Source organism: Amphiprion ocellaris, chromosome 2 (genome assembly GCF_022539595.1).
Source record: "Amphiprion ocellaris isolate individual 3 ecotype Okinawa chromosome 2, ASM2253959v1, whole genome shotgun sequence".
Lineage (NCBI taxonomy): Eukaryota > Metazoa > Chordata > Actinopteri > Pomacentridae > Amphiprion > Amphiprion ocellaris.
The window spans coordinates 3,297,268-3,305,682 of record NC_072767.1 but is presented as its reverse complement, the minus strand read 5'-3'; positions in this window follow the sequence as shown (position 1 = coordinate 3,305,682).

The window sequence follows — 8,415 nt, the reverse complement described above, 5'->3', positions numbered from 1 at the left end:
TTAATGCATGATTTTAATGTGTGCCATCTGCTTTGTAGACAAAAAATCATATATTGTGTACACTACCGTTAAAAAGTTTGGGGTCACCCAGGCAATTTCATGAAAACTCCCACTTTTATCCATGTGCTAACATAGCTGCACAAGGGTTTTCTAATCATCAATGAGCCTTTCAGCACCATTAACTAACACAATGTAGCATTAGAACACAGGAGTGATGGTTGCTGGAAATGTTCCTCTGTACCTCTATGGAGATATTCCATTAAAATTCAACCGTTTCCAGCTACAATAGTCATTTACCACATTAACAATGTCTACACTGGATTTATCATTCATTTCAGGATATCTACATTGGGAAAAAACTGCTTTTCTTTCAACAATAAGGACATTTCTAAGTGACCCCAATCTTTTGAACAGTAGTGTATCTTTTGACATTAAGATCTACAATCTATTGCGAAAATACCCTATCCATCTACAATCATTGGTCCAATCATTTTATTTAAATATTTATCTATGACAGACCAATACATGGTGGATAGAATAGACTGGTATATATCCATCCATCATGCAGATGAAAAGACAAACAGATGTCCAAAAGTACTGATTTATCCATCGTCTATCATAGATAGATAGATAGATAGATAGATAGATAGATAGATAGATAGATAGATAGATAGATAGATAGATAGATAGATAGATAGATAGATGATAGATAGATAGATAGATAGATAGATAGATAGATAGATAGATAGATAGATAGATAGATAGATAGATCACCACTTTCCCTGGAATTAGAATGGTAGGTCCTAGAAACAAGCTTTAGGTGTTCACATGTGGAAGAAAAGTTTGTGCTGCTTCTATAAAAACACCAATTTTGAAAAATAATTTAGCCAAAACCTGAATATATCAGGTTGTACCTCAGTCCAACAGCGCTAATTTGAAAATGATCTAATGTTTTGAACATCATACTCTAAGAAAAATAAAGGTGCTAACTAGAACCAACAATGCATCTGTGCAAAGAAGAATCTTCTAGCTAGAGATTCTTTAAAGAACCCTCAAAGGTAATCATAGGAGCTTCAGTAGAAATCAACTGGACTTCTCTTGGAAGGGAAGTCCAGGTGATTTCAACTGAATCTCCTATGATTACCACAACCTGGATGGCTGAGAATCTACTCATATATACAACCCCCAAAGGTGCTTCAAAGAACCATCCAAAAAATGGCTCCTCTACGGATCGGAAATGGTGCTTCTTTGTGAAACATCTGCTTCTGATTTGATAACAAGACTCGACAATTGTTTCAGTAAAGTCAAATGTAAGAGTTTGCACCATTTCTGGGTTCCTTCCATTAGAACACATTTAATATTTTAGGTTCTTTGCCAGACAGAACATGTTACATCATACCAACTTAAGGTTTAGGAAGCTGTGACGGACATTTCTCACTGTTTTCTGATGTTTTATCGACCAAATCATTCACCAATATTTAAACTAATCATTATTTGCAGCTCTAATTTCATCCTTTTACTGCCACCAAACCAAATAATAAAAACAAAGAACCTCTAATATGTTAAAGAACCTCAGAAAATGCATGAGGAACTTTCTTCTAAACAAGGACATTCTTCAGTTTGAGATGGCACTTTGAAGAACCACGTAGTTGTTTGTCTGAGAGCAGCTTTAAAGTCAAACTTTTGTTGCAAAACAGCCTCAATTTAGCACCAAATTTTATTAGAAATATTAAATTAAAGATGGAACAAAACAGAGTTAATCCAACGTTGTGTTGGTGTCAAACTGGGCTCATTTTAACAGTGTGGACATAAACAGGATGTGAAACTAAGTGGTTTAGTGTATATTGGACAAAATGGAAAACAAACGGAGCAAAAACAAGAATAAAAGATTTAGAGTAGTTTAAGAAAGGCTGCAAACGAACAAGACAAAACTACAGAAAACATGTTAAACTGATCTTTTCTAGAAGTTTGTTCCAAAATGTAGCTGAAAGAAACTTAGATTCTTCTACGAACATAATACAGCCGAACATTTCCCCTCATATTCAGAGTATTGAACAAGATATTAAACATCTTCAAAAGTCTCTGTAGCAGAGGTTTATGAATTCATGAGTCCAGAAACTTCATTGAAATGTTGTCTGAATTATTCAGAGTCCTCATATCTTTTTCAAAATTTAGTAATCTATTACATCTGTGAATTTTATACCGCAGCATGAAGGTCTGAATGTTGCATCAAAGCCTTTAACTGTGCTGGCCAGATTAAAGATCTGGTGAGAAAATGTGAAAACATTCATGTCATTATTATTTTATTGGCGTGAAATTGTAAAAAAAAAAATGAACATTTTGTCTCAAAACATTGCAATCAGGTGATTAAATATTCGTTATTTGTGCGTTTTTTGAATGTAGCTCTAACCACGAGAAAGTGCTAAAGTACCCCAAAATGATGAAGAAATTGAGAAAATTATGATCTCTGCTCTCAGTAGGTGAGAGCGTTTCCCTTTTGATTTTTACACAAGTTAGCATGGACATTAATGTTGATAACACAGATATCCGTAATATTGATCAGCATATCCGCTCTGTGTCCAGCAGGCAGCAGCCTTAATGATCATATGATTGCAGGTTCAGTCCATGTGACGACCATGAGGTTGTTTCTGCAGCTGAATTCCTGACATTTTCTGCAGGATTTAAATACTCATGAGGTTTACAGGAATTCATAAAGAATGTTCCTTCATTCCAGGCAGCCAATCAGAGCGAGAACTGGATAAATTAGGAATCAGCCAAGTCAGCCTGCACTGCTGACAGCGTGACAACAGAGAAGTTATGGAAATTAGAGGTTTATTATGAATTTATGAGTAACAGATAAAAGTTTGTGGGTATTTTAGGAATTAAAATACATTCTTAGAAGTAGAAGAGACTATTAGCACTGTGGAGGAACATGTTGAGTCTAAAATGCTTCCTAGAACAAACATTTTGTGGGGTTTGTGGTTTAATTTGAATGTTAATGTTATGTTATTTATAGTATTGTTACAGTGTTTATTTCCTCTGAAACACAAGAAAAATATTAGAAAATATTGTAAATTTCTTTTTTTTTTGTACATTTAGACAATGTTAAGAGGGTATGGTGTTAGTGTCAAGAGTAATTTGCACAAAATTCTGTCTGCAGAAAGGTTTTAATTAGTCTTAAACTGCAAAAACAGCCTCTAAAACTTGCATTAATATCTCCACTATTGTCCAAAATAGCTCCATGATTCCATAATTGAATGTTTTTAAGAAATTAAAAATACACTCTTAGAAGTAGAAGAGACCATTAGCACTGTGGAGGAACATCTTAGTCTAAAATTCTTCCTTGAACAAACATTTTGTAGAGTTTGTGGTTTAAGTTGAACTCTTTATTACCATTATTATCATTTATAGTATTATTATAGTGTTTATTTCCCCTAAAACACGAGGAAAATGTTGAAAAATATTGTAAATTTCTTTTTTTTTTTGCACATTTAGACAACCTTTATGGATGTTAGTAATAGTGTTAAGACTAATTTGCACAGAATTGTGTCTGCAGAAGGGTTTTATTTGTCCTAACATGCAAAACAGCCTCTAAAACATGCACTAATATTGTCCTAAAGAGCTCCATAATTGAATGCCAAAACCTCAGGAATCCTTTTCAGTTAACAGAGGTTCTTTCAGCAACTTTTTCTCAAAATTAAACTCTTAAAAATTCCTTCAGAAACCCCTGAAACAAGCAGTTTTCCTGAAATATCCCCAATATTCTGCTAATTTAACAGACTATTTGTGTTATTTTATGAAATACATTCAAATTCAACAGTGAATTCTCCTCTCTGAGCACGTTCAGCGCTGGAACATGCTCCAACATGTCTGCAGGTGTCATTAACGGCGTTAATAAAGCCTGTGTTTTATTTAGGCGTGCCGGTTTCACAGCTCTGCCGTTGTGCAATCCGTTTGTTTGGTTTTTCATTTGCAGGGAATAAAAGCTATTCTTCTCTGTATTAGCTGCAGCTGTGCTTCATCATGCTCAGACAAGACGAAATGTCTGTTAGCAGAGAAGAAGAAACAATGAAATTATGTCGATGTTCTTCATTTTTAGACAAACAATAGATAAAACTGGCTGCAGGATTTCCACAGTGGATGCCAGACTTCTCAGATTTCCCCCTTTTTATCACTCAGCAGCTGCTTTTGAAGATTAAAACCTACTGGTGTTTGTCAGCTGTTCGTTTGTGCTGTCGAGTCATCTTCTCTTTAAGTTCCTTTTGTTTCCACTCTGCTCACATCTCAGCTCTCCAAATGTCCTTTTTTTTCTTCGAGGAACAACTGTGGTCAGAAGAAACTCTTAGAGGATCATAGGAAATGAACAGTAGAACTCACAGCTATGTTTAATAGTGAAAGTAAGAACATTTATACGCACAATATGAAGATAGTCTTCACTGGACAACTGCACTTTTACTGGGATTTGAACCATATATACCAGATATAAATGTAGCGGTGTCATCTTAGAGTCCAGTGGAACATTTACAGACAAAATAGAATAGAATAGAATAGAATAGAATAAAATAGAATAGAATAGAATAGAATAGAATAGAATAGAATAGAATAGAATAGAATAGAATATGCTTTATTGTCATTATACAGTGTATAACAAAATTGGAAAGCTTCTCCTTTATGTGTTTTTATTGTTTTTAGTCAATTTTGGAACCCTTCTAAGCCATCCTAGATGTTTAACCCATTTTGGACAGATTGTGAACAGGAAAAGAGGATTGTTTTGAGCAAGTTCTGGAAAAATTCTAATAATTTTGGATAAATGTGGAGATTAGTTAAAGATTTCTGTATCCATTGCCAGATAGCAACACAGCATCACTGTAACCATGACAACAAGCGAACACTACATCAGCTGCCTGCTGACGATCACATGATTGTGATCCTACTACAAATCCACCACTGAGGACTTATCAGGACTTATCTGTCAGAAATGATACAAGGACCAACTGATTAAATTGTGGGGGTGTTTCTGAGTCCCATCAATTCCCGGCACCCGCTACATGTTTAGGTCACGTGATTCGGTATCCATACATAATGTACACATGCAGAACACATGCCTGTGCTCAGTGTAAGGTCATTTAGTTTGTGGGTTCATCTATATTAAATGGACACATTCTATGGTGCCGTGATTTCTGCAACAAATTTTTTCAACACTTCATCCGTCTGAAATGACACAACGACTGAGCAGCCTTGGAGGAGGACCGAGCAGCCTTGGAGGAGGACTGCTCTCTCTGAGTGCTTTTTTTGTTTGAAAAATTCTCCTTTAAATCCTCCTACATGCTTCCATCTAGCATCCTAAATATTTAACTCCACACAGACTGGGCCAAATGCTTTCATACACACAAGTGTGCCTGAAGGAGATTAAGAATTTAAGCAGATTAGATTAATGAACTCCTGATTGTAATCTAGGGTTAATTCATTTTGCTGCACTTTAACCCTCCCCTTCCCCCCTCTCCTCTCACTGGCTGGAGGCCAAACTGGTCTGGGGTCTGTATGTTTGTGTGTTAGCATTGTGTAACCGCTCATTAATTACTCTGAGCCAGGCACGCCACTAATCAGACCCCCCGTGATAATTCCTCGGTGCCCCCCAGCGTGGCGGTGTTTGGATGACAGTAACCGTCGCTCCATTGTTGCTGCAGACTCACTGTACGCCGTTTGTTCCTCCAGAGCAGGTGGTCTGAAGCAGAAGGCGAGGGTCTCTAAAGGGGTCGTCCTCAGCGCCAAACAACGCTCTGATGACTTTCTATTTCTGTAGGCGACGCCTTGCTCCTCGGACTGCCTCAGTCTGAGCAAGTGTTTTATTTATTCAGCCATTTCACCAGATTAGCTGGAATTACAACTCAGTTTTCTATTAATAGAAGCGCGTTAATAACACTCCCTGTTTACAGTAACACCTCAGGATGACAGACTGGAGATTAATCCAACATCATACTGCGATGAACCAAGAAAAGATGGAAAAACTTGATTTACGTAACACACAGTAGATCTAATTAATACATTAAAGCCTGAATTTCTTCTCACATATTAACGCTCCCTCACATCATGAACCCTCGTGTCGTCCTGCAGGTCAAAATTGACCCGTTTTAAAGTTTGAAAATGTGAAAAAAAAAAATATTTTCACAGTGAAACTTCTGATGTCTACATTTTCAACATTTTTGGGAAATCTCTGAACATTTTTTGGTGGAAAAAAAGAAATGTTAAAAATGTTTCTTAAGAACATTCACAAAAAAATCTACTAAAATCCAACAAATTTCACTGGATTTTAGTAGATTTTTATGTGAATGTTCTTAAAGAAAATATCAGAAGTTTAACTGATATATATGGAATCACTTTAGATATTTTTAGGATTTTTTTGGGAAGATTTTTACTCATTTTTTGAAAAATATTTACAAGAATTTTCTTACCAAATTTGGGGAATTTTTTAAGAATATAACTTTTAAGGGAAACTTTTAAGGAATTTTTGGAATTTTCCTCCTGAAGGTTTTGCAAATTTTTAGAAATTTGGGGATTTTTTTGCAGAATTCTTGGATTTTTTTCAGACAAGGAAAGAATATTTTTTGGTTCCAGTAAATGAGGACAACAAGAGGGTTAAACAGCTGTTACATAAAGGCTGATACATTTTATTTAAAATATCTCAAAAGCTGAATCTAACTACTGACCATGGTGACTTAGTTTTCCATTTATACAAGCATGTCGACAAAAGTCCTTATTTACAGTAACTCTCTCTCTAAAATCACGTAGCATCAGTAAATGCTGGTGCACCATCGTCTACGGTCAGCAGCAGCTCTAGTAGCCTCCACAATTCCACTTCCTGTCATCTCTTTGAGGTCGTCCAGCCAACTCGCTGCAGGTCTCTTTCTCTTTCCGCTGTTTTCTCCAGGCAGTGATGAACGAAGTCGCTGAGTTTCTTTGCGATGATGTTAGCAACTCTTAGCCCCTTGAGTACTGATGCGGTTCTTCTCTTGTCTGTCTGTGGTATCCTCAGGATCCTGCGATAGCACCACATTTCTAAAGAATCCTCTCTTTTTATCTGCTGACTTCATAGTCCAGGATTGGAGCCATGTGATGCCACTGCAAAGGCTGCTGATCTCAGTAGTCTGACCTTTAGGGAAGAAGGAAGTATACTTTTCCATAGCTTGGTCATGTTTTGCAGTATGCTTCAGGCCATTGCTCCTCTGCTTTGGTCTCTTGGGTTCAGTTCCTTTTTGATGACCAAACCCAGGAACTCAAAGCTTTCCACCGCTTCTATTACATCACCGTCCAGAGAAAAGATTCCATCTGCATCACGTGGCTATGGTTAACAACTGTGATTTTGGTCTTTTTTGTGTTCGACAACAGCCCCGTTTGTAGCGGGGTCCATCAGCTCCTTACTACTACAGACCAGGGTGATGTTGTCAGCATATCTTACATCTGTTTTCCATTGGCCACCTACTTTAACACCTCCATGGAATTCTCCAAATCTCTCATGATCTTTTCAGTGTTGATGTTAAAAAGCTGTGGAGAAAAGATGCATCCCAGTCTGACCTCTCTCTTAATCTGGAACCAGACTGTGTCACCTCTGCTTGACTCCTGGTCTTCATAAAGTTCACTGATCAGCTTTACGATTGGGAAAACTCATTTCCCTCATGACATTCAACAGTTTCTGGTGGCAGACACAGTAACACCTCACCTCTAATGGTAAATAATGATGTGATCGAGGAAAAAAAGATGGAAAAACTTGCCTTAAATTACACACATAGGATGCTATTAATGTATTAAAATATGAATTTCTTTTAAAATACCTAAACCTACTGGGGAGAATCAGGAAAACACTCTAATACTTATTAAATTACTGTTAAATGAAGGCTGATCAACTTTATTTAAAATATCTCAAAATCAGAATCTAACTGTGTGTGCATAAAAACCCCAACAATGTCCATATGATCAATTTCTATTCTTTGAATATTTACTGGTAAGCCATTTCTAAAAAGTCTAGATTGGAGGCTTTGTTTGAGATTTACTGTTATAGTGAGTTTCATTTAGTGGATGACATCGCCACCATGTGGCAAATGCGTGCACATGTGGCTGTTTTTGTCAGTGTAGTGAAGAACATTATTATTTTAACAAACTAGTACGTTTATTTCTGTAGTTGACTCCTGTTCTTTGTCGAATAGAATAGAATGTCTTTATTGTCATTGTACATATACAATGAAATTAAAGGTGCAATCCTACCGTAGGTGTCGTAAAAAAGTTAAAAGACTTTAAGAAGATTTTAAAAACTAGAATAAAATATAAGAGAAACAAAGTACCCTGGGGTGCAGCTGAGAAATAATAATACTACAAAAAAACATTTCATCCACACATAAACAATCATCAGTCATTGTAGAG